Raw genomic sequence first — 2,263 nt, forward strand, 5'->3', positions numbered from 1 at the left:
ATTGATGACTTAGGCTGAAAAGCTGAAGTTCTCTTTTCCTGTTTCCCTTGAATTACTTGTAGCATCTTGTTTTCTCCTCTGTTATTTTGGTACTCATTCTTCACTCATCTGGTTTACTCAGTTTAGAAAGTGCCTTTCAAATAGAAGCAGCACAAAAGTATTATAAAAATCAGAGTGATAAAGGGAGCACAAAAGTCCTAAAATCCCCCCGTAGCCCCAGACTTCACAGTCCGCAACCCGGATAGAATGTTCTTTAAAACCTAAAATCTTTCATTCTCACCACAAAGAAATGATGTGTGTGAAGTAATGAACACGTTAATAGCTTGATTAGCCATCCCAGGATGTATACATATATCAAAACATCGTGTTGTACACCGTAAACACACACATTTCTTGTCTATTAAGAAGAGAAAAAAATCTTGATTTATTCCAGTAAAAACCTCTCCAACTGCATTAATCTACTTCTCTTTACCAAAGAAGCCCTTCCCCCTCACTGCCCAGCTGGTCCTTTGATGTCTGAACAGGCGACTGAGAAGGAAGTTAAAGAAAAAAGGACAGAATGTAGATTAACAGAGCCTCTACGGCAAACGGTATGGACGGTCCTCAAAGAACCAACAGTAGACCTACCATTCCACCCCACCGTCCCGCTAGCTACTGAGTATCTACCCAAAGGAAAAGAATTCGTTTTATAAAAAAGACACCTGCACTCATATTTTTATTGCGGCCCAATTCACAACTGCAAAGATAGGGAGCCAACCTAAGAGCCCATCAGCTGTGAGCGGGTAAAGAAAATGTACACACACCTTGGATCACTACCACATCTGAAATAAGGTCTCTGCAGCAACTTAGATGGAGGTGGAGCTCATTATCCTAAATTAAGTATCTCAGGAATGGAAAAGCAAACACCACAGGTTCGCATTTACAGGAGGGAGCTAAATGATGGGTATATGTAGATAAAAGTGGAGTGATGGGCATTGGAAACTAAGAAGGGGGAAGGTTGGAGGGCGAGGGATAAAAACCAGCCCATCAGAAACAACGTCACTGTCCTGGTGATGAGGACACTAAAAGCCCTGACTTTAGTGCTACACACTTCATTCCTATAACATCGTGCTCTTTAAATCTATTGAAATGAAAACGAAAAACAGAAAAGGAAAAGGCTGCCATCACTTCCCTCGAGGCTGGGATGTTACTCTACTAAAGTTCATTCCTTTTGTTCATTATTTATTCCTCTATTCATTCAACAAATATTAGCTGATCACTTATTCTGTGCTAGGTACTATTCAAAGGATACTTGGGATACATCAGAGAACTAAATGATCTCTTTATGAAGTTTATATTCTATATAGAGAAGACAGATAATGAATAAAAAAGTGCAGAAATTGTTGATTTTTTAAAAAATTTCAGGTTAATATGAAGGTACAACCAGGTCACAATATTTGAATTTGTTAGGTGGAGTCCATCTTGTAGTTGTGTCCCAAACCCAAAATGTATGCCATATACCCTATTCTGCCCACTAAGTGGGAGCACGCCAATCCCTCCCCTGCCCCTCTAACCTCCTTCACTGTTCTTCCTCCCACCAACTTGAATTGAGTTTTAATCTTACGTGGGCTTGTATTAGATCACCTGCTGGTGTCGTATTCATATTGAGCACATTGGAGATTTCCTTTTCCATTCTTATGATACTTTACAAAGACTAACTCCATCCAGGTTAATACAAACTCCATCTAGGTTAATATATAAAATGTAAAGTCTCCATCTTTTTTTATGGCTGAATAATATTCCACAGCATACATATACCACAGTTTGTAAATTCATTCATGGGTTGATGGGCATTTAGGTTGTTTCCACATTTTGGTGATTATAAATTGAGCTGCAATAAAGAATCCAGTGCAAATGTCCCTATAATGCAATGATTTTTTTTTTATCTTCTGGGTAGATGCCTATTAATGCTGAGGTCAAATATAATTCAATGATTTTTTTATCTTCTGGGTAAATGCCTACTAATGCTGAGGTCAAATGTCAGGTATAATTTGAGTTCTGTGCGTACTTCTTTCCAAAGAGGTTGTATTTGTTTGCAGTCCCACCAACAAAGTAAAAGTGTTTCCTTCCCTTCACATCTGCATCAGCATCTGCAGCTTTGGGACTTTGTGATGTGGGTTGATCTTACTGGGGTTAGGTGATATTTTGATTTGCTTGTCTCTGATGATTAGGGACAATGAGCATTTTTTTCATATGTTAGCTGTTCATCTGTCTTCCTCAGAGA

This window comes from Otolemur garnettii, unplaced genomic scaffold, assembly GCF_000181295.1.
Source record: "Otolemur garnettii isolate 467f Iridium unplaced genomic scaffold, OtoGar3 scaffold00010, whole genome shotgun sequence".
In the NCBI taxonomy this organism is placed as follows: Eukaryota; Metazoa; Chordata; class Mammalia; order Primates; family Galagidae; genus Otolemur; species Otolemur garnettii.